General features: G+C 38.9%; 1 protein-coding gene and 1 long non-coding RNA gene across 6 annotated transcripts in view; one reads left to right on the top strand and one right to left on the bottom strand.

Moving 5' to 3' along the window:
• EPS8 (epidermal growth factor receptor pathway substrate 8) overlaps positions 1 to 5,552 on the bottom strand; it is a 176,484-nt gene extending 170,932 nt beyond the window's left edge. For 3 of the 5 annotated variants that reach the window (XM_038576909.1, XM_038576908.1, XM_038576905.1), the window contains exon 1: positions 5,420 to 5,552. The gene's annotated coding sequence lies outside the window, so the exon portion shown is untranslated. The remainder of the gene's footprint in view (positions 1 to 5,419) is intronic. The other 2 variants (XM_038576910.1, XM_038576911.1) reach the window with 2 other exon arrangements.
• LOC119877643 lies at positions 4,565 to 7,704 on the top strand. Its single transcript, XR_005379902.1, has 2 exons — positions 4,565 to 4,768; positions 6,195 to 7,704. It is a non-coding gene; the product is annotated as an uncharacterized LOC119877643 (long non-coding RNA).
• The last annotated feature ends 17,338 nt before the right edge of the window (positions 7,705 to 25,042 follow it).

Consider the following 25,042-nt stretch of genomic DNA (forward strand, 5'->3'; position numbering starts at 1 on the left):
TCCATGAAACTGACAAGTTGGGTTTCATTACAGTTAAAAACATTTGGGGCACCTGGGTGGCTCAGTGATTGAGCATCTGCCTTTGGCTCAGGTCCTGATACCAGGGTCCTGAAATCGAGTCCTGCATCAGGCTTCCCATGGGGAGCCTGCTTCTCCCTCTGCCTATGTTTCTGCCTCTCTCTGTGTGTGTCTCATGAATAAATAAATAAAATCTTTAAAAAATAATAAATAAAAACATTTGCTCTGAAAAAACACTGTTAAGAGAATAAAAAGAAAAGCCAGACTGGAAAAAAAAAAATCTGCAAAATACATAAATGATAAAGTGCCTGTATGAAAAAGATATAAGGAATTCTTAACTAAAAAACAGACAACCCTATTTAAAAATGGGCAAAAGTTCGGAACAGATATCTCCTCAAAGAAAATACACAGAAAATATTAGCATATGAAAAGATACTTAACATTAAATGTCATTAGGGAATGGCAAAATAAGCAACAATGAAATATTACTTACAATGCATAAAATTCAAAAAACTGACAATATCAAAAAATTGACAAGGATGAGAAGCAACAGGAGCTTGCATTAATTGCTGATGGGGATGCAAAATGACAGAGCCACACTAAAAAACAGTGTGGCAATACCTTACAAAGCTAACAATAATCTTATATGATCCAGCAATCGTGTTCTCAGTTATTTAGCCAAATGATGTGAAATCTCGTGTCTACACAAAACCTTGTCCACCAGTACTTATAACAGCTTTATTCATAGTTGCCAAAAACTGGAAGCAACCAAGATGTCCATCAATAAATGTATAGATACACAAACTGTGATACACTCACACAATGCAATATTATTAAGTGATAAAAAGAAATGAGAAAAAAAAAGAAATAAGCTATCAAATCACAAGAAGATATAAATGAACCTTAAACACATATTCGTAAGTGACAGAAGCCAATCTGACAAGGCTATATAATTCCAATTATATGATGCCTAGAAAAGGCAAAACTATAAGGACAATAAAAAAAAGAATCAGTGGTTGTCAGGGGGTGGGGATTATAGGAGGAGTAATAAATGAAGCACATAAATGGGTTTTTTTTTACTATTTGATACTATAATAATGGATACATGAAATTATGCATTTGTCAAAACCCAGCAAACTTTACAGGACAAAGAGAGAACGTTATGCAAACTTTTAAAAAATTATTGAGAAGGTCAAAAGGATTCCAGGACAGAATGAAGATTGTGACAAAAGGATCTGACACTGTTATTAATGTATACAACTACCACACTAAGTGAGATAGGAGAAAAAGGAATGAAATCCACAAAGTAAAAGCAAAAGGAACTCCAAACAAGAACTGTACTCTGGTTGATAAAGTTGTTTACCACTCTCTGTAAAGAGAATATAAGTTAACAATTTCAATAGTACTATATGTATACAATAGGATTGAACAATAAAATAAATGGATGACAGATGGTGGGAGCCAGGTTTCTTCTCATGGTTGGAATGAATTTACATATAAGCAAGAAGAGAAGGCCAAAAGATACAAGTCGTCACATAATAGGTAGAGTTGTAGACACCCATATGAATTCATATTCTGCTTAATATGGATACATATGATTACACGGAGAACTATGTATAGACAGGTGTATACACATGGGTTTGTATACATGCATATATTTCCTGCTCTCTAGATAGCTAAAGAGGCAATGACACCCCAGTAGCAAGAAGAACCCAGCACCCAAATCTTGGCCTCTAATACTATTTCCCAAGAAAATCAAACAGGTTCTTTCTCCCTGATTCTAGGACAGGAAATGGAAATATAAAAGATGAACCTGGAACATCGTTTAATGCCAGAAAGTAAGAAATGACTTTTAAAAAAAAAGACCTCTCACATTGATGGAGACATGTCAAAGGAGCACAGGAGATGACTGAAAGAGCTCCCTGTGGCCAAAGCTGAAACAATTTGAGCAAAAAAATAAAGTAGTACTGGACTATAACCCAAAGTATATAATGTATATCCATGAGTACAGACCAATATAAGCAAATCATTGAGTAAATACATAATGGGGACAAAAAAAAAATCTGCCATGCAGAAGAATTCTACATAATTTATCTAAGATGCCCCACCCTCAGAGAGAAGTAAGATTATCCACTCCTTGAATGTGTTCTGTGCACAGTGACTTTCTTCCAAGAGTATCGCATGGAAAGAAGAGGAGGAACTTTTCAGGGCAGACACCTAACAAACACTAACTCGGCCAGGTGATGAAGATCAGTATCAATAGTGATAAGTCCTGCTGACAGCATGTACCCTTTACATAATGTAATAAAAATGGCATTTTACTTCTGTGATCCTTCTTACAAAAAACTAAAAGCCCAGTCTGATCATGAGAATGAAAGTCACACTAATTCCAATGGAAGGGTATTCTACACAATACCTGACAAATAACTCCTCACAACTGTGAAGGTCATCAAACACAAGGTCTAACAAACTGTCACGGCCAAAAGGACCATAAGGAGACCTGACAACTCAGTGGTATCTAAGATGGTAGGGCCCTGAAACAGAAAAAGGACACCAAAAAAAAACTGAGGAAAGCTAAATAAAGTATGGATTTCAGTTGGTAATACTGCTTCATTAATTAACACAATACTAATGTACGATGTAATAAGAGGAAATTGGGTAACAGTGTATATAAGAAGTACTGTACCATCTGCACACTTTTCCTGTAAACCTAAAACTCATCGAAAAAATAAAATATATTTTTTAAAATACCATCTAAGAATGTATCTAGAAAACGCTAAAGAGGCTGTCATGAAGCACTGAACACCTTCCCTGCATACATTAAGGTTTAAATGTTGACAACTATGTTGTTACAGAATTTTCCTTAAGAAAACATTTTCAATCACTAACAGCTGCAAACAATTTCATGCAGTAATTCCCAGCAGGGCTGTACTATAGCTAAAGTACTTTAACTAAAATTCCACTCTTCCCCTTACATACCATTGCAGATGTCTGAAAGTTTGTAACCTATCATTAACTTATGTTGTTTCATGATGATACGAATCTGTTTAATACAACTCACCAAAGCAACCTAAATTGTATATAAATGAAATCAGTGCTAAAACACTCACCCAACAAAACTTCAAGGATCTAAAAAAAGATCTTGAGAAAAACTATCATCTTGTACTGTGGATATTACATTCTCTTATAAAAACCATGGTTTAAGTGATCTGTTGCAGAATTAAAATAGGTAAATGAAGAAAACAGGTCAGCAGAAAAAAAAGGGGCAGTGAGCATAGCATAAGAAAAGGGTCTAGAACTTAAAAGTCTATCAAATAAAAACTCAAAGTAAAAAATAAAAAGCCTATGTTATAGCAGAGAAAAGGACTGATAACTGAAAAGTCTCAAAAAAATTGAAAATAGGAAAAATGAGAAATGAAAACAAAATGAAGTATTTTCATTCGATCAGAAACAAGCAAAGTGTTGAAAATTAGACATTGGACTACCGACAGAGAACAAACCAGAATAAACCATGCTGAAGAATCACCCTCAATGCAACTTCAAGTATTCTCCCATCATTAATAAAAGACTGAAAATTATTATTTAATGACTGGTATTCAATGACACTGGAAAGTGGAAAGAAAAAAGATTACAAAGAGAATGTACCGAATATTGTGAACAGTGGTTATTTCAGAATAGTGGAATTAAAAGTTTTCATCTTTTTTTTTTTCCTGCTGTGTAGTGAATGACCTGTGGAATTTTAAAGTCTTAATCTATGAATTCTGCACTAAAGGCTCTCTATAAAATGTCATTATATTTGTGACCCCCTTTAGTGGCAATTCTATAAAGCTCATTATTTTTCTAATCGTAAGCCAAAGCGTGAACACATGCCCCCAAATTTTTCACACTAGCACCTTAAGAACTATAACAATCTGTCCGAAAAACTCCAATTCCAAACGGAAAATCTATACTAGGTGCGAGGCGATGACATTGACTTTTAATTTCAATGACCACAGACAGGATTGACATTTCGTACCCACTTTGCAAAACCCTAGTCCCTTTAGCATGGTATCCTCTCAGGAGAAATACATTAGAAGCAACACACAACACAGCTACTTTGTTGTTACCTGTGTATATCCATACAGGTGTGTGTATATGGATACATATAGATATATGTACATATACATACGTGTATGTAACTACATGAATATAGATATATGAATATATATATTCACTTCATATATAGTTTCATATGTATATATATGAAGTCTTCCGGGAATCCTAATTCTCCTATCTCCCAAAAGAATAACAAAACCAAAAGTAAGCTGTTCATATGCATCTTAAACAAAGTTTTATCCCAACTCTTAAGATATCACCTACTCCTTTTATTATGAGACAAAAACTGAAACCTTCCAAAGAAAAGCATTAATACATCCCACTGAAATAGATTTTGTAGGAGAGAATTCCAGTTCTTAAAAGCTCTACCGCCCTAGACGTCTGTGGAGTCCAAATCCTAATTCCACAGACGTCCTCCCCCAAAGAAATTCCGGCAGTTCGATGGGCACTTAGGAGGGGGGGAAGGAGGATTTGAGAAACAGCGCAGAGGAGGAGAACAATCCGTGCAGTGATTTTTGCACACAGATCGTCCTGGAAAGGAAAGTAGGCAGTGGCCGTAGGGGAGCGAGCCTGGTCTTCACGCGTGGGGGGACCTCCTCCGAAGGCATGAATCCGCAGAGAACACCGGAAAGGCCACCTTCCGAAAGTAAAAACGGTGAGTCAAGTGGAAGTACGGACGGAGAAGTCGACGAGGGGATCGGGAGTGACAACTCTTCCCGGGCAAGGCGCTGTCCTACCTGGACGGCAGCTGCGGTGGTGGGACCTTAGGGGTGCGGGGAGACACGGTCCCCGGGAGCGCGGGGAGGGTCGCTCCGACAGACCCCAGCCTAGGGGGCCGTGACAAGACCTGCCCTGCAGTCGCCCCACGGGCCAGACAGGCGCAGGTGTCTGTGCGGAAGCTCGGGTTACCTGCAAATATGGCAAAGGCCCCGGGACGCGCGGGTGCCCACGGCTCCCGGGCCCCGCGTGGGCGTGCGGGCGGGCGGGCGGGCGTGCGGCGCGGCGGCCGGGGGTCTGCACCCGCCCGCTCCCGGCTCCCGGCTCCCGGCTCCCTGCTCCCGGCTCCCTGCTCCCGGCTCCCTGCTCCCGGCTCCGGCTCCCCGGCTCCCGGGCTCCCCGACGCGCTCCGCCCGCAGCGCCCCGCGCACCTGGCTCCCGACACCAGTTGAAAGCAGTCAAAGTGAATGAGAGCGGACGCGGCGCCTGGCCCCGCTCCATCCAGGCACACAAAGGCGGATTTTTAAGATCGAGGCTGAGTTCAAGCAGCTGGACCCCGGCCGGCGCCGTCCGCCCGCGCGGCTCTTACCTCGGATCCGCCCTCGGGGGCCGTGGCTTTCCACCCCCCGGAGGCGCCGCGAGCCGGGACCCGGCGGGACGCGGCGGGAGAAAGCCCCCGACCCGGCCCGGGCCACGCCCTTCCACTCCTCCCCGAGCCGCAGGGCCGCCGAGCGCGCCGGGCTGCCGAGCCGCGGTCTCCGGGCGAGCTCAGCGCGGACCCCGCGCCGGGCAGGACCGCCGCGCCCGCCGCCGCCTGCGAAGTGTGCAGCCGCCCGCCCGCTCGCCCGCTCGCCGCCAAAGCCAGCCGCGCGCCGCGCATGCCCACTACCCCGGCGAGGCGCGAGCCAGAGCGCGCGCGCGTGTGCGCGCCTGGCGCGGCCGGAGCGGGCTCCGCTCTCCGGGTCTTGCGGGCGGCCGAGCCGCGGAGTAGCTGGTCGACCCCAGAGCTGCGGGCGCGCTGGGCTGCGGGGCCCCGGGCGGGCGGGCGGGCGGGCGAGGGGCGGGAGGGAAGAGGGCAGGCGCCGCGCTAAGTTATCGACGCCATCGAAGTCGGCCCAAGGTTCCTAGCGGCGGACAGGTCTGCAGAAGTGCCCCAGCGGGACCGACGAGCGCCCGGGGGACGCGGGGGACGCGGGAGGGCGAGCGGCGCGCGTGGAGGGGGCGCCCCCGGGGCGGTGCGAGCGCCCCGAGACCGCACCCCGCGTGGGCCGACGGCTCGACCCGCCACACTTCGTCTTCCTTCGCGCCGGCCCTGCCACCTGGTTTCCCCCCTTTGGTCACTCTCTTCTTTTTTTTTGTTTCAGTTCATGCCATCACCGGGTGACAACCAAGGGCCTCCATCCGGTCCTTAGCTGCAGCCGAGCAAGCCCAGACCCGCTGGGCCAGCCGCCGTGGATGCCGCGGATGCCGCGGATGCCGTGGATGCGGTGCTCACGGAGTTCTTGCCCGGAGCCTGATGTGCTTTGAAGCGGTAGAGACTTCTTTCACTTAATCCCTCTCGTAACCTAACCAAGCCTCGTCGTCGGGGAGGTGACTGACTCCTCCACCAGTAGCTCCCTGGGCCACTCCATGGGAAGCCCTGCAGTCTCCCGCGTGGTATTTTCTTGCTCTTAAAGCCCTCCTTTGTCCTAGCTACGCCCCCTTCCTGTTCTAACTTCTTTAAAGCCAGTCGACTCTCAGAAATCAACCAAGATCATCTTGGTTAAAACCCAGTGGACCTGCTTGCTTTGTGAAACAAGGAGAAAGGAAGGCTTCACACCAAGGTGAACGTTAAAACCATTAGGCTGAAAGTTCACATAGATCTTTTTTAAATTTTTATTTATTTATGATAGTCACACAGAGAGAGAGAGAGAGAGAGAGAGAGAGGCAGAGACACAGGCAGAGGGAGAAGCAGGCTCCATGCACCGGGAGCCCGACATGGGATTCGATCCCGGGTCTCCAGGATCGCGCCCTGGGCCAAAGGCAGGCGCCAAACCGCTGCGCCACCCAGGGATCCCAAGTTCACGTAGATCTTAAGTCCAGTCCCCCATCTTAAGTAGAAATCTCCTCTTCAGTATTTCCATCGTACCTTCGTCCACTTAAACTTTTACAATGTTGGAAATCTCTATCCTTATTAGTATTATGTATAATCATGGTCATTTATTCAATTTTTACCTGTACCAGGAACTAAGCAATTTTTAAATATTACTTCTAATCCTTAACATGAGATACGCCTTATTATACCTATTCGATAGGGAAATAAAGCTCAGAAGTATCATCCTTTTTTACCACAGCCAGCGCTGGTACCAGAATTTAAATTCCGTTCTGCTTAGAAGATCTATAATCATTTGATTTGTGAACATCAACTCACTTTCCCTTAACTTACACCATTGGTGCTGAATATGACCCCTAGGAATTAATTAATCTCATTCTTTATAAACATAGCAAGCCTTAAAATATTTGAAGCAAGTACTAAGTAGCTATCAGAATATCTAATATTTTTCTATTTTTCAAAAATTTTAGATCCTTTCATTATTTGTCAAAAAGAATGGTGAGCCCTCATAACTATATATATATCCTGCTTTGAATGTCCTTTGACTTTTCCTTTTCCTTCTTAGATTGTGCCCTCAAAAGAAAACAGAACATTCAAATATGGTGGACCAAGAACTTTGCTAGAAAAGTGATCAGTAGCCCCTTTGATCCAAGCATACCCTGTCAATAAGGCATCCCAAACTTGTGTTAGGCTTTACTTTTAGCAAAGGTATTACCTACAATTGAATAAAACATCCAAGTCTATTTTACATGAACTGCAATTAAACCATAGCTTCCACCTTATATAGTCTGTTTCTTTAATTCTATGTTTAAACCCAATTTTTGCCTTTAATCCATATTAAATTTCATTTTGTGTGTTTTAAGACATAATTTCAGGTTTTGAAATCTTATTAGTGGGATGTCTGGGTGGCTTAGTGGTTGAGCATCTGCCTTTGGCTCAAGGAGTGATTCCGAGGTCCTGGAATCCAGTACCCCACATCAGGCTCCCTGCAGGGAGCCTGCTTCTCCCTCTTCTTGTGTCTCCGCCTCTCTCTGTCTCTCATGAATAAATAAATAAAATCTTTAAAGAAAAAAAAACTTATTAGTGATTACTTTTAACTTATGGTATCTGTGAAGTTAATGAACATGCTTCTTTGTTTCCACTTAAGTCGAATAAAGTTAATAAAACAGGCTTAGAAAAGAGCCTTGTAGCCCACCACCAAAAATAATCTCCAAGATAATAATTTATGAACCAACACTTTTCGAGTTTATGCAATCATACTATAACCAACAAGGATTTCATGAATGGGTTTCTAAATGTGTTACTGAAATGAAAATTCACTGCCTCTAGCATCCCTAAATACACCAGTCCAAGTATCTATTAAAGAAAGGAGAAAGAAAGAAAGAAAAAAGAAGCTAGTTAAACAAGATCCATTTTCAAATTAACCCATCTGGTATCAATGATCCCCATTACCTTCTCAAAGTGCTTAGAACCAATGTTAATAGTCTCTTTTATACTTTTGCTGAGAATTGGTCCAACTTGCCTGTTTATAGTGCCACCATATTAAAGTTTCCTCTTTTTAAAAATCTATTTGTTAATGTTGGTATGGGGATGAAAATAATGTAGGACAGAATGAAGATATATGGAGTGAATAGGGTCTTTCAGGTGTGGAGCGAAGTTGCAAAATTTGGGGAACAGATTAAATCTACTCTGGGTGTAAAAGTTAGATACAGAAAATGTGAAAAATTATAGTGGTGGAATATATGTAATCTGAAAACTAGGAGCTTTATCTAAACTACTGAGGAGTTAAATATACTCTTCAAATACCCCTCCCCATTCCAATCCTGCCAAACTAATGCTTGAATATCATTTAGGGACTGCTGTATATAGCTTTATAGGCAGTCTTAAGAGCAAATAATGCAAAACATATCTGTAGATAAATTAGAAAAGGTATACAGGCATTACTTGTTTTATTGCACCTCACTTTATTTGCCCTTCAAAGAGACTCGGTAGGTTTTTTTTTTTTTTTTTTTTTTTTTTTTTTTACAAATTGAGGGTTTGTTGCAACCTTGCATCCACCAAGTCTAACAGCACCCTTTTTCCAACAGCATTTGATTACTTCATGTCTCTGTGTGTCATTTTGGTAATTCTTGCAAGATGTAAAACTTTTTATAAGACTTATATTTGGCATGAGAATCTGTAATAAGTGATCTTTGATGTTACTATTGTTATTGTTTTGAGGCTGCACAAACTAAAAACATATGATATATCAAGTATAAAACAATGAGAAGACTGAGGTAGCTATATTAAAATCATATACAGTAGACTTAAGATAAAAAAATATTATGAGAGATGGATAGGGTTACTACTTAATGATAAATCTGTAAGGAGAAATTTATAAATCCACCATTATGGGGGAATATTTCAACACCCTCTCACCTATTGATAAATTTTTCACAATTCCATGTACATAGATAGATATATATAGATGTAGAATTATAGATATACAACATTTAGAGAATGTGCATTCTTATCAAACCCATAAGAAATATTTTTATAAATTGGAGCACCTGGGTGGTTCAGTCGGTTAAGCTTCTGACACTTGGTTTCTGCAGGGGTAGTCTCAGGGTCATGATATGGAACTCCCTCTTGGGCTCTGCTCAGCAGGGAGTCCACTTGGGATTCTCTTTTTCTCCTTCTCCTTCTGCCCCCCCCCCCACTTACCCACATGCAGATGCACACTCTCAAATAAAAAAACCTTAAAAAAAAAAAAAAGAAACATTTACATAAACTGACCAGCATACTCAATACATTTCAAAGAACGTTTATTATCTAGACCAGGTGTTGAAAATCTTTTCCTGTGAAGGGCCAGATAGTAAGTACATTTGCTTTGCAGGTTTCTTGCAACTACTCAACTCTCCTATTGCAGCACGAAAGCTACCATACATAGAAAATATGCTTATGCAGTTCAACTATCTTTTCCTGCAGGAGCAAGGTCAGTAATTAAGTTAATGCCCATGACTGTTTTCCAGTAAAACTTTATTTAGGCACATTGAATTTGAGTTTTTTTAAGATTTTTATTTATTTGAGAGAAAGAGAGCACATGTGCGAGCTGGGTTGGGGGAGCAAAGGGGGATCAGACTGAGCTGAGCACAGAGCCAGAATAGGGGCTCAGTCCCATGACAGGGAGATCATCCTGAGCCAAAATCAAGTCGGCAGCTTAACCAACTGAGCCACCCGAGTGCCCTGAATTTCAATTTTATATCATTTTCACATGTCTCAAAGTATTATCCTTTTGTGTTTTTCAACCTATTAAAATGTGCCAACCATTCTTGGTTCACTAGTATAGAGTATAGAAAAACAGGTGGCAGGCTGGGTTTGTTGATTGCTGATTTAGACCTGGTAATCTCTACTAAAATCTCCTGATAGATTTAGAAATTAATAGACTAATTTTTTAAAGATTTAAATTTAATTTAAAATTTAAATAACAGTACATTTTAATTTCTAAAGATTAACTTAAATTAATGGGATTTTAAAATAGACTTCCAAATAACTCATGGGTCAAAGAGGAAATGATGAATGAAAATTTAAAAGTACTTAAAATTGAATTAAAGAGAAATAAATTTTGATATATCCAGATCATGAAATATTCTATAGTGAGGAACATGAGGAAATTACAGGTATGTTCAGCAGCCTAGATAACTCTTAAAAACATAATACTGAGGGAAGTTCACAGATTATGTACAAGTTGCCCTTTTACAAAACTTGGACACACGCAAAACTAAGTGGTATGTTATTATCTAGGAACACATATACCTTTGTTTAAAACGTGTGTAAACAAAAGAATGTGAATCATGAAATTCAGTACAGTGATTACGTCTGAGGGACAAGAAGGGAAACAGAACAGCAAGGCTAACATAGATAAATTGTAATAGTGAGTCATAGGTGTTCAGCTTACGTACTGTTCTCACTCCTGCAGGAGGAAACGATTGTTGAATTGCATACAGCAAGGAGAACATTAATGCAGGAAGATAGCTCTAGCTACAGAGAGTCTGAAAGAGAGGAGGCAAAATGACAGAAGGAGGACAAGGCAATTGTTGATTTGTGATGCAAGTGATCCAGTTACTATTCTTTTATTTACCTGGACACAAGTCATAAGAATCCCTCATTGTTTATTATCCCTGATCTTTCAATGACTGATGAGCTCTGTAGATAAAAACACTACTTTCTGAGCGGGACCACAGATATTCTGTTCCTAATTTTAAATGTGAAAGTTTATTTTTACAGCACAATTTATTTCCCTCAGAAATTCCACTGCTTCTACAATTGAGGGAAATTTAATTTTGAATCTGGAGGGATATTGATTGATCCATTTACTAGTAACATCTGAATATTTTTTATTTTTATTTATTTTTATTTTTTTCTGAATATTATATAAATGCAAAACAGACATCATTTGTTTTATCTTTTTGAGAACATTGTACTGCTTATTCCACAGAACTGGAAATTTGCCATTCAAAAATTGCACTTGTTTCAGTATTTGCAACTTTTTTTTTTTTTTTGGCAAAACTAAGCTTTTTATTTTTCTGTGTGTCTAAGCAGAAGAGATTGAAAAGAGAAAAATAAAATAACCCCTGAGAAAAAGTAAATAATCACCAATTTAAAATTACAGTTTAGGCATTAAATGGAATCCTATCTTACTATTGAAAAGAAAGAAGTGGTAATTAACTACTAACTTGAATGTACATCAACATATATAGTTGTTGGGGTGCCTCAGTGGTTCAGTCTATTGGGCATCCATCTCTTGGTTTTGGCTCAGGTCATGATCCCAGAGTCCTGGGATCAACCCCCACCTCTGGCTCCGCACTCAACGTGGAATAAGCTCAAGATTCTCTCTCCCTCTCCTTCTGCCCCTCCCCCTGCTTGGGCTCTCTCTCTCTCTTTCTCTCAAATAAATAAATATTTTTTAAAAGATATATATATTTATTAAGGGGGGAGGAAGGTTATAATGCACTATACAGTATGAATTAATACATATAAAAAAGACTAAGAAAAATACAAGCCAACATTTTAACAGCATTTTTATGGGGAGACAGATGACAGTAGAGTTAGGAGTTACTTACATTCTTCGGTTAATATATTTCTATAATATTTGAATTTCTAACCGTGGACCTATATTATTAGGGGGCAGAGAAAATAACATAGTAATACTTTATTGTGAATTTGGGATGTTTCTAAATTCTTTACTCCTTCTACAACTCAGCTAGATTTTTTAAATTTTCAGCCCTAATGTCTGAAATTACATTTTTATGTCTTTAAGTTACTGAGCTATGATAACCCTCAAGCTATTTAACAATTCCCTTTGGGTACACTCATTGGCATTGCAAACACAGACTCGGTTTCCTTAAGTTGGCACCCAAAATTTGTTCTTCATTGGCAGCAGAATCCGGGGGGGGTGGTGAGGGAGGGGATAAAACAAAATAAAAGAAAACTCCTATTACAAATTTGAAAGCAAATTCATTCAGATATCCCTGTGCTCAAGAAAACTCCAACTACCTTAGAGATAATTTTTCTGATATCAATGTATAAATCCAAGTTTTAGCAGGACAAGAGCAAACATATCCCCCAGATTCCATGTCTAATTCCATCTTAAAGGACTTGGAAACACACACACACAAAGGAAAACCTCTAAAGTGTACGATAAAGGCTTATTGACTTTCCAAATACACTGCAACTTTCCTTTCCTCTAATGAACGCTTGCAAATACAAAGCTTTCAAAGCATTTCCCACACATTTTTACCATATTCAGCAGAGCATTTCTGATCTTATTAACCATAGGTAGCATTGTGTGCATTCATGACTTTACTACACAGAGGCATAACCACCCTTACGCAAAGCTCTTGCAACTAAGACGTTTAAAGTCTTGTGAAGGTACTCTAAAGATACAAGTAAGCTTTACAGGACCTTGCGTGGTGCTCATGCCATCCATATATTCATAAACTTTGTAAGTAACCTTATGCCAGTTTAGACCAGATTTGCTGCCAAACAAATGCAAGTCAAGTAAGGCTTTGTCAGCGCATGAAATCTGAAAGACAAATAAATAATTATTTTTAAAATTCGAGTCTTTCAACTCCACATTGCAAAATAAGTCCTAATGTACCTGAATGGTGGTGCCACAAAGAGTAACTGCATTGTTATTCATTGTTATTACTTTGAGTACTTGAAGTTTGCTTCTTTAAGTCTTTCTGTCCTTTCTATGCAGTTGGGCATCCCTCCATCCACTTTGTTGCTATGACTTTCTCTACCATCTTCCTCCCTGATGATTTATTACTTTTAATCTGCTTTGGCTTCAAACATAGGCAACCAAATTATTATAGTCGTGTATGAAATTAAAGAGTAAGTAGGTTTGACATCGGGAACTCAAAAGTTACTTCATGATAAGAGGAACAAATTTTGCTCACATTCTTGACAACCCTTATTTCAAGATTTAGAGGCTTTTTTTTTTTTGCTAATGATTATTGTATTCACAATCTTTTAGATTGTTATCCTTTAAAAATTGACTCCAACTTCTTGCTCTAAAAAAAGTTTCATTTTATAGATGTCACCTATTTACAGGAACTGATATCTTGTGAAGCCATGTTATTCTAATATATGCAAACATGTCTGTTTGGTCATATCAAAGTAAGGTAAGGTCGAGTGCTTATTCATTCTTGCACCAAAAAAAATGGGTTATGGCAATCAACATCAAAGTATTCATAAAACCTTAAAGTAAAATTGCAAGATGACATTTCTAAATAATCATAGTCAGTTGCCTGTCTTTGCTCAACTTACAAATTCCTTCATTTTCTGACCCCACCCTACCCATTTATCCTCATTTATTAGTGCCCTGGTGAGCCTTCCCACAGCTCCAATCATCAGAGCCCTTTAACCACACAGGCCCCATTGATCACTGCAATACATTGGAAACCTGGTGAAGAGTAGAGGGTCATGACTGGAAATCAATACAGCAATGTCCATGACGCAAGGTGCCAGGACAGAAGTAGCCAAAGCTGGCAGAAGATTAATACCAGATGCTAAGAGAATGAGGTGATGAAAAGAAGAGTGTTGAAAACAGTGGGAACCAGAAACCCAGGCAAGTGACTCAAACATGAGAAAGCATCTTAGGGGCCTCTGATTCATCTTTTCAGCAAAGGTTCAAACACCTAGATACGCCCTGGGGATACAGCAAGGAGTACAAAATTGTCTCCACCCTTGAGGGCTTGCAGTGTTAGCAATTAAACAACTAGAAACAAATAGTGACAACCATATGCCATGTTATGACAGCACAATGTGATACCAAGCATTGTGTGAACACAGAGAAATGGATTCTGCTCTGCAAAAGTCAGGCTAGCATCATAGAGATTTGCTCTAAGGCATTTCACTGACCACCTTCCAACTTCCTTGTTCGAGCACTCTGGCACACTTCCATCACAGCATCTTAGTGCTTGCTATTCCCATGCCCTGGAATGCTCTCCTTCCAGATATCTACATGGCTCACTCTTTCACCTCATTCAGGGCTCTCAGCTCAAATGTTACCTCACCAAAAAAGATTTCTCTGACCAATTACCCTATTCAAGACCTCCTAACTTGTCTCCACTTCCTATCTTCTATTCCACCAATCAATGCTCATATATTCTCTAAGATGAAAGCCTGTCCTTAATTCAATCATGCATTCACTCACTCACTTAGTCTTACTCAATAACATGTAATGAAAACATACTGTGTGCCAAGTACAGATTATTTTATTTTCCCTCTAAATAAAATAAATTTTATTTTATTTTCCTCAAAATGCCTTGACTCCTTGCTATTATCCTTGTGCCCATGTACATTCTGTGTCCAAACCCCGAGTCCCCCACTCCAAGTCTTTTTGACAAACTGCTGCATGTTCTTCATAACTCTGCTCAATTCTTTCTCATTAATTCATTCAGTTCTGCTCAGGCACTGGGGATGCAGTAATAAATACAACTTACATCCCTTCTTTTACGGAATTTACATAAGGGAAATAGACAATAAAGATTTGAACTAGATTATTTCAGACTGTGTTAAATGCTATGAATAAAAGGCTGTGTGAGGCTATTGTAAGGGAGATTAAGAGAGAAACAGTGTGCGTGTGTGTCTGCATTTACATACACTGACGCATGTGTTGTGGGGTACAATGATCTGGACTTGGCACACAGTAGATTTTCATTACATGTTATTAAGTAAATAAGTAAGTGAGTAAATGAGTGAGCGAGTAACTACATGATTGAATTAATGATCGGGTTTTTATCTTGGAAAATATATGAGCATTTGTTGGTGGAATAGAAGGTAGGAAGTAGAGACGAGTTAGAAGGCTGAGCTTCTGAAGAGAGAAAAATAATGAAGGCCTAAACTAAAAAGTGGGAATAGAGGAGAGAGACTGCACTTGAGACACGAGTAGAATTGTCATATGATCGAATATAGAAGAGGCCAATGAAGGAAGAAGATGCTGATGTGGGTGTCCAGATGGGTGGTGGTACCATTGACTACAAGGTAAAACCAGTTTGGGTGAAAGGAGACTGCACTAGGGAGATAGTCCATTCTGCATTAGACATCTTGGGATTGAAGTATCTTGGTAATAAGTGGAGACAGCTAATCTGCAGTTGCAAGTATAGAGCTATGAGTGAAGGCAAAGCAGAAGACAGGTTTGGAATAGCATGGATGCCTTCATCTTCAGGAAGATGTATAGAGTAAGAAGACAAATTTTAAGAACAATTTAAGAGGTCAAGAGGCAGAGAAAGGCAAAGGAGTCTCTGCTAAAAACAGAGAAACAAGGTAACAGGGTGGAAGAGGACAGTTAGGGGATGAGCGCACGGCAAGTTAGGAAAGAGGGAGGGGTGGCAGGAAGCTTGGAAAGAGAGACTTGGTTAGCAGTAAGACTCCAAAAGGTTCAAGAAAGATAATGATTCATTTTATTAAGGGATTAAAACATGCCAGGGACCATTTTTAGCAGCTGGCACGGCTTGATGCATTCCATTCTCACAACACCCTTGTGAAGTAGAGATTATTATTATTATTCCTACGTTATAGATGAGAAAATTAAGCAGAGAGAGGTGAACTTGCTGCCCAGGGTTACACAGGAAAACAAGCAACAGAAGCAAGATTTAAAGTTCAGCCATCCTGCTCCAAAGCCCACGTTTGCACAGATGGAGGAGGAGGGCACTTTATGGCTGGCTCCATGAGGCCAGTTTCGATACAGTGGCAGCTTTGTGGCCTGGGGAGGTGAAAGGAAGGTGAGACAGTGGAGAGTGCAAATGTAGACAGACTGCTGTTTGCAAGCCGCTTAGCTAGGAAGAGGGTTGGAGTAATAGCTGGAAGGGAGCACAAGAGTGGCAGAAGCTGTTCCGTGCTTAATGAGCAAGTCTGGAGCATGTGGACTTGATAGATTCTGTTTACATCACACTCTAGAATTGCTAGAAGAAAAATGAGGGGGTTGGATGAAAAGACGTGCAGGTTACTTCCAGCTCTGATTCTACGATTCCACAACTTTGAAATTCTCCCTCAGTGCAGCCAGATGGAAGATTTCACTCAATAAAATTAGTTGGAAAAATAATTTCATACACTTCTAAAGAGGGATCTAAATAGAAACCCAAGTGTCTATTTATTCTTGTTTCCTTATACGTCATGAGCTTTTAATATTTTTCCTCATCCTGGTCTGTGTGACACTTCTTGTCCTCACAAGAGAGCCCTGAAGTTTTTGCTGTCTTTGGATTTGGCCTGTTGATATATTTTTTGCTTTCTTTTCAAAGCTTAGGAAAAAAGGAGTCAAGGTCATCTGGATTCATATTCTTTTCCTCCATTGCCTTTCATTTTTGTGATGTGCCCTTCCTTCCACAGGAAAAAATTAAAGTCCAGGAAGTTATAAGAAAGCCATATTGTTTCTTTTACAGTATGTCCTCGTGTAATCATTAGTGTGATTTCCTGCCATTCTCTCTCCACTAAATCCCCTGAAACACCTTAGCTCTTCTCCCAACCTCCTATCTTTCTCTTATGCTAAACTTCTCTCCTTCTCGTCCTGTCAGTGACAGCAGTAGACACATGCCAATTCCAGAAATTATACTAGCACTTCATTTTGTCTCTACCCTCATTTGCACAAAGCCCTTTCCTGGCCCACATCCTTCAGTTACACATATTCCTGTCCTCTTCATACCTGTGCACAACCTTTCTAGCTCCAACCTTTCCAGCTTTCCTATCCACACAAAGTCAGTTTTTCAATTATATTCCATTAGAGCTGTAAGATGGGGGAGAGATTGGCTGTAAAAAATAGAGAGCTCATTTCTTTTCTGGCTCTCTGATGTGTTTTCACACTTACCAAAATTGGTATATACCCACTTTTGGAAAAATCACAACACTTCAAACAAAGTAAAGCTATCCTTGGAAGACATGTCTCGAAAGAAATTAGAAAGCTGTCCACTTAGCAAATCTTTGCTCCTTCCTCATTTCTGTTCTGGGCACCCCTCCATACAATGGATGAATAGCATTATCTCCCAGACAAATGCAAATAATCTTCATAGAGCGATCTTCATTTTCCTCCCTTAAACATGGTATCTTTCTAGCTCACAATTCCCTGGAGCAAAGTGATAATTAAAGTGTTTCAGGTTCAAAGGCATTCTCTGTAAAATTCCTGACGAGCTAGCTTCACACAGGACCTGAGGGTAAACAGAAACAGCAATGATATCATAAATGAATCAGGTTATAATGTTAATAAGAAGTTGAAAATAAGAAAGTGTCTGTCTAGTATCAGTGATTGACTCTATTCACATTTTCCCTGACACTTGTGAATCCAAATCCCATCATTCATAATAGTAGTTATTTTGGCAGGCTTATGCACCTAGCAAAGATGAACGGAGTGCAGATAAAGAATCTCTGTCAGAACTGTAGCCTGTCCCATGATAGCACCTCATTATAAAGAGACTTAAAGCATTCTGTGACAGTAGGCAATACTTTCCTAGATATAGCAGAAATCTTCGTAGCTCTGAATCCAAATAATGATTTGCACTCTTTATCTTTACAGGCTGTGCTTTTGTAACTATAAAAGATTTTCAAATAGTCAGCAATGATCTGGAGCAACCCAAGTATTTTTTAAACAATAAGCAACATTATCAAATATTAACAATTCTGATGATTCTAAACCAATTTAATTGGCTTAATAGGGCAAGTGTTCTTTCATTTTTCTCCTGGTAAAATTTATTTTCACATTATTTGAAACAATAAAAAATAATGCTTTCATTCTATTTTTCCTTATTTCTAATTTTTCTTGATTAAAAAAAAAAAAAAAAATGCCGGGCAGCCCCGGTGGCTCAGTGGTTTAGCGCCACCCTCAGCCCAGGGCGTGATCCTGGAGACCCAGGATCGAGTCCCATGTCGGGCTTCCTGCGTGGAGCCTGCTTCTCCCTCTGCCTGTGTCTCTGCCTCTCTCTGTGTGTGTGTCTCATGAATAAATGAATAAAATCTTTAAAAAAATAAAAATAATAAAAAATAATTTTAGAAAGCCAAAGATGGATTGTTAAACCAGGAAAATGTTACATTGGCTAGGAATATGGAACTTCTTAGGTTAAGACAATTAAGTGGCAAATAACCCATGCAGATGCTTTCTGTCTATTAAAATGTTATGTTTATATTTAAAAAGCTAAAAAAAATCCCCTGTAATATGTGCTTTATGCCCTCTAATACTGAGAATTCAACTGTATGTGAGATTCATCTGTGAAAGGAACAATTTCCCCCATATGAGTTTCTGTGTGGATCCATTTCCTCTATTCCTGGGACACAACAGTTTCTGACTTTTTGACAAGACCCATGTTCTAGAGCTTCTGATATTCTGTCCTAATGGTCAGTGGGAAGAAGCTTCTCTTCGCTTTCTCTAGGAGAAAAGGCCAACACAATTCCCCTCTGCTCTTCTCTAGGGACCTACTGTCCTTCCCGGCTCTTAGCTCCCAGGGGTTCTGCCAATTGTTTGTAATCCAGTTCCAACTTTTTAACTGCAGGCTTGGAAAGGCAACTTCAATTTTTATAACTTGTTTCTCTTATTTTATAAAACATGAGATTAAAAGATTATCATAAAATAGTGACTTTCAAACAACAAAATGGCCTTGGCCATGCTTTTATTGGCAGAGTCTAGGAGAGTACTATGGTACCAAGACTCTCTAAGAGATAGAATCTTATTTTTGAAATGGATTTGGACCATATGCAATACGTATAAGAAAGTTGTGTTTTCCCGCCACAGTGGAAAACATCTGTTTTGCTCATGGATTTGACTCTGCTTGCCAGAATAACTTTCCAGATGTTTTAAAAGCTCTAAACAACTGCAGACTTTTTGATCTGCTCTGGTCCAAAAATTGATTTACTAGGAAAATGTGTGGGTCTGTGACATAAAGGAAAACAAAAATATTTCTCCTAACCACTCCATAAAACCCAAATATTTTAGATATGGGCTTAGATTAATGGCATTCTGTAGATTTTTTTTCCCTAAGACATATATACAGGCATTTATACACATAACCTTTTGGAAGGGATTATGGTGTATGTAGAAAATTCTTCCCATTTTTTTCAATGCAACTAGTTGTTACGGATAGACTATGCTTCTTTGTCATTTCCCCAACTTTTTTGTTGACTTTGAGTAAAGGATGTCCTGGTAAGATATGAGTATGCCCAGCACATATTTGATGTGCCTTTCTTTAAGGTCTCCTAAAATGTGTGAAAAGTATTTTATATTATATACTATTCAGTCTACTTCAGCTTCCACAGTGGCCATTTCTTTCTAGTTAGTTAGCTTCCAACAATGTTTTGTTAGTGTTATTTGTTTGTTTAATATTTGCATAATTTAAATAGACTATTTTTATCGTATTCTTCTATGATCATCTGTCAAACAATACTTCTTTTTTCTGCCTTATTATACCTATTGACTTCACTCTGTGCTATTTTTTCCTAGCCTTATTTGAATCCAAATCCTCTATGTTTCAGTTTCATTTCTGTGTTCTACTCCACTTGCCCCCTTCCTTCTTTACAAAGTCCTCCAGGAGATAACACCCTCATGTTTATTACAGTCCTGAACTGCAAAGATTTTAAAAGGAAATTCTAAATAAAACAGTACAAACTATTGTGTATTAAAATTCAATATGCATTTTCCTTTATAAATATTTGTCAACCTTTTATGTGTTTATTTCATGTTATGCATAAGTTTCCAAACATCAAGAATCTGCTTTGGGTATCTTTCAATCACTAAACATAATCAGTCATTTCTATTTAACAGTTTTAAAATTCATCCCCTAGATGTAGGCTTCATCTTGTTCACCTTTGTATGACCAGCGCCTAAAGCAGAACAGCTGGTAGGCACGGAAATTACCATCAGCTAAATAAGTCCAACATTTCAGGAGGGAATTTGGGGCAGGTATTATGTCTAAGGCACTATGCTAAGTAATTTTAAATATATACATAAAAATACACACCCCATATGTATTTCATGTAATTTTCTCAAAACACTGCAAAAGAGGCATTATTATCTTCTTTTTACAATCAAAGAAACAGAAACTCAGGAAAGGAGGGAAGTAATTTATCAAGTTTACACAGGTAGGAAGTTGCAAATTATTAAGTTCCAAAGACAGTCTCTTTTAATAACAAAAAAGATAAACATGACCCATACAAATTCCTTTCTTTCCCATTTCTCTCTACTGTGGCTGATCCTAAGGAAAAGTTCAGAAACAGAATCAATATTCAAAAAAAAAAAACAAAACAAAACAAAAAAAAGAATCAATATTCAATTCTTTTCTTTCCCCTCAAGACCTAAGTTTTGGTGCCCAAACCTTTTGATTTATCCATCCCAGTCAATCCCAAAAAACTTCTACTGTGGACATTCCCTCAGTCATTGTGAGCCTACGTGCCTTGATCTGTTTCCCTAGCTATCTTCAGCCATACTAACATCTGGTTACCCTTCATCAAATCTTGTATCTCATTGCTTCATAATACTTGAAATTTTGAGGTTGAAAACTTACTCATTAGGTAGCTTATTCCTCCCTAACATTGAAAGCTAGAAGTGTCCAGAATTACCTGGTCATGATTTTCTGAACAAAATGTCACTGCATTCGTTGTTATTAAAAGAAATGAACTTAAATTGGTCTGAATAAAAGTTTAGGGCAACCAGGGAACCTGGTTTCCACCTCCAGCAAAACTTTGGGAAATTAGGCTGACCGACCCTCTTATTCCCTGAGAAGAGTCCTATTTGAGATATACAAATGGCTTTAAATTTTCTCATGTAATTCCCATCTTAAAGTCAAGATTAAAATATATTCAATGATAAGGTCCGAAAGTGAAAACAAAAATAAACCAACAGGAAGTTCAGTCACTATTGTGTTACTTTGTTAAATTACATACACACACACACCTCAAAGGTACAGTTTTCCTTGGAAATTAAGATACTTGCTTTTTTTTTTGTATGTATGTAATTTAAATACATTGACTTAATTACTAACACATTCAATACAAATAGTTTTTTAATATCTACTCAATATAAGGCTGTCGATGGTACAAAGGAGATTACAATCCAGTAGACAATATAAAACATGTACACAAATGATTCAAATTTAAAGCACATATGATTATAGTAAAAAAAAAAAGGCAGGGGACAAAATAATTTGACATTTCAGAGTGAGGAAAGATTATGAGCACCCAGTAGGAATCAATGCTATGTATGATTTTAGATAATTACCTTGGTTTTTAAAATTTTTTAATTTATTTTTTCATAAGAGACACAGAGAGAGAGAGAGAGAGAGAGAGAGAGAGAGGCAGAGACATAGGCAGAGGGAGAGGTAGGCTCCCTGTGAGGAGCCTGATGCTGGATTCAGTCCCAGGACCCCAGGATCATGCCCTGAGCCAAAGGCAGACGTTTAACCACTGAGCCTGAGCCACCCAGGTGCCCCACCTTGGGTTTTGAGTATTTGGAAATATTTGCTCATTCAGAACTGATATTAATAACAATTTCTAATTACGGCACCTCGATTTTTTTCTAAGTCTATTTTTGTGATATCTTTACTCTTACAACATATACTGGGAAAGTTATGTTTACCACGCTTTTTAGACAACGAAATCAAAGCCTGTCTATGTTAATTAATTTTTTCAAGATTATCAAAAATATTAACAACAGAATCAGTACTCAATTCTAGTATCTAACCAATGCTTTTCAAAAATAATAATAATAAAATAACCAATGCTTTTCTACCCTACTAGAAAATTGGCCAAATTTTAACCATGAAGCAATATTTAATATGGTAATCATAGTTTAAAAAATGTTCCTTGCTTATACTTCCTTGTTTAATTAAATAATCAATTGGGTAAGGTATTTTTTCTTTTAAAAAGCAATATTCTGGGATCCCTGGGTGGCGCAGCGGTTTAGCGCCTGCCTTTGGCCCAGGGCGCGATCCTGGAGAACCGGGATCGAATCCCACATCGGGCTCCCTGTGCATGGAGCCTGCTTCTCCCTCTGCCTATGTCTCTGCCTCTCTCTCTCTCTCTGTGTGACTATCATAAATAAATAAAAATTAAAAAAATAAAAAATAAAAAGCAATATTCTAATGATATAATCTATTAAATATTCTAAAATTGTATTTTCATATGTAGTTATAAGAAAGTGAACTAGACTAGGAAGTTTATATGGAGTTATGTGAAACAAAGAAAACTTTTGATAATAAATGAATGAAAAATATTATTTTATAATGAAAGTATAGTATTAACTCCATCTAAGGCACACTGAGGTAGTTTTCTATTAACTTCTTATTTTTATAAGGATGATATCATTGGATTTTATAGAAATTGAAAGATTTCATGATATAGCAAATGACAAATCTTACAGGTTTTTCTTCTATTTATTATTTTGCTGCTGAAGAGAACGCCTCTTTTGGATTTGAAAGAAAACTCTATGTTCTCTAGTTTTACAGGCATCATTAATATTGCTTGTCAGTTATTGTTCAACGACAGTGTGCAAGGTTAAGCATGAGCAGTCAAAGTAATAAAATGAGAGACTTAAAAAAAAGAGTAGGTATTTGCACTGGTAATGTCTTTCCTTCCAAGGACCATCTATTCAGAGTTTCTACTACCATCAGTCAGATGATCACTTCTTCCTTGAACATTTTGATGATAGTGCTCCCACCCCACCCATAGCCGTATTGCTTCTTCTCAGTCTCTGAGAGTCTTGTGTCCTCTCTCTAAGAGAGGTTTAGAAGAGTGTTGGTATCTGCAGAGTGTTGCTCCTGGTCCTCTTCTGTTATGATTCTACATTTCCTGTTCACAGATCCCAATATTTATATCTCCAGCCAGCTTCTCTACTGAATTCCACACTTGTAAGCCAACACTCCTATTTGTACATTTTACAGGAATCTCAACTCATCAGTCCCAAATTAGAATCACCATCCTTCTCCCTAAATAATTGAGAGTTTCTCCCCTTCTCCCACATCCACTAGCTCAATAGGATCTTAGGTCAATTTCTTCTTAAAACACATTCACCTTTGCCAGATCCTTTTCATCATTGTTATTACCAACATATTTCAGGCCCTCATTTCTTTCCTAGGTGATTACAAGGGTAGGTCAAACTACCTCCAGTTTCACCAAGCCATCCTACAAACTGCTGCCAGACTGACTGTCCCCAAAATACAAATAACATGTGACTTAAAATATCTTCCTTCATTGCTTACGGAGTACAGTCCAGTCTCTGACATCAAATACAATAAAGCCTCCATGATACGGCCCTGTATTCTCTGTTATCTTCTTCCTCTACTGATTTCCCAGACTGATCCAGTTTCCTGAAAAAGCCATCATGTTCTTTCATGCCTTCATGCCTTTGTGTGTGCATGCGCGTACGCGCGCGCGCACACACACACACACACACACACACCTCCTAAGAATGCCTTCCCTCTTTTCATAAATATAGGGAGTATCTTTGTTTGCCAAGATCCAGTGTAAGCATGGCCTTCTCTTTGAAGCTTTCCCTCACCCCTCCTTCCCTGCTGCAGGTGGTTTATTACTAAATGCATTGTGTTACCAATTTTGCCTAAATGACACATAACTTCTATTATTACACTTACAATGTTGTATTTCCATTATCTTTTGCATGTCCATCTTCTGTAGAAAAGCATAAGTTCTTAAAGAGTAGGAACCATGGCTTTTTACCAACAGCATCTGGTTGCAGGACCCTCCACAAAATCTATCCAGTAAACTGTAAAGTATGAATGAAAAAAATGTAAAGATAAACTGCACTAAATGTGAAATCCTTACTAATTCCTGAAATTATGTGGAGGGAGTGAGAATCACACTCTACTGTAAGAGAGAAACAGCATGAAAATCAAATATCCAGGGCAGCCCTGGTGGCTCAGTGGTTTAGCGCCGCCTTCAGCCCAGGGGGTGATCCTTCAGCCCAGGGCTTGATCCTGGAGACTCAGGATCGAGTCCCATGTCGGGCTCCCTGCATGGAGCCTGCTTCTCCCTCTGCCTGCCTGTGTCTCTGCCTCTGTGTGTGTGTGTGTGTGTGTGTGTGTGTGTGTGTGTGTGTGTGTCTCATGAATAAATAAATAAAATTCTTACTTAAGAGAAATATCAAATATCCAGAAGAATTAACACTTTGAAATCCAGTCACAACAACAAAAAAAAATCAGTCAGGTTTTAATAAGTAGTATCAGATGCTTTTCTATGTAACAAAGTCAGAATTTAGAAGCAGACATGATTAAAAAGAATGCAAATGAAAATAATTGATATACCAAAACAATGGCAGAAGCAGAAAGGACTGAAAATTATTTACTGTAGTATAAACACTTTGATATTAGGAAAATAATAATGAAGAACAATGTGAAACACAATCAGTAGGAAAAGAAGAATTATAAAGGAAAATTATAAATCATAATAATGATCTCTACTAATTATTGCTTATCTCTAATCTCTACTTATATTGCCAAGCACTATGCTAGAACTTTGTATATATTATCTCATTTTATCCTCACAACCATCTTTGATATAGATATTACTATTTTTGCCATCTTACAGATAAGGAACCTCGTCTTACAAGGGTTAAGAAACTTAAATTATCAAAGTCACGTAGTGTAGTGA

Source organism: Canis lupus, chromosome 27 (assembly GCF_011100685.1).
Source record: "Canis lupus familiaris isolate Mischka breed German Shepherd chromosome 27, alternate assembly UU_Cfam_GSD_1.0, whole genome shotgun sequence".
Lineage (NCBI taxonomy): Eukaryota > Metazoa > Chordata > Mammalia > Carnivora > Canidae > Canis > Canis lupus.